Below are 285 nucleotides of genomic sequence, written 5' to 3' on the forward strand. Positions count from 1 at the left end.
TGATGACGCGATTGATGAGGTGGTGGAAGACGGAGAGGAGGAGGGACGAACCAATTTGCCTGAGAAGCTTGACGACACCGATGATGTCATGATCGTGGACGACGACATCAAAGAAAACGGTACGGCGTCACCGAATAAAGACAAAGACTCGGATTGTGCCGTGATCGACGCAGATCTACCAAAACCTCCTGAAAAATCCAGCAAGAAAGAAGATCCAGCGCCACGACGCAGCAGTAGGCGGCAAACGATGCAGGCGAAACGTGTAATGTCCAAGGAAATCATCTC

The sequence above is a fragment of the Atheta coriaria genome, unplaced genomic scaffold (assembly GCF_025399875.1).
Source record: "Atheta coriaria isolate IRGN ID8LTWV9N9 unplaced genomic scaffold, Caltech_Dcor_3.1 scaffold4451_size1203, whole genome shotgun sequence".
Lineage (NCBI taxonomy): Eukaryota > Metazoa > Arthropoda > Insecta > Coleoptera > Staphylinidae > Dalotia > Dalotia coriaria.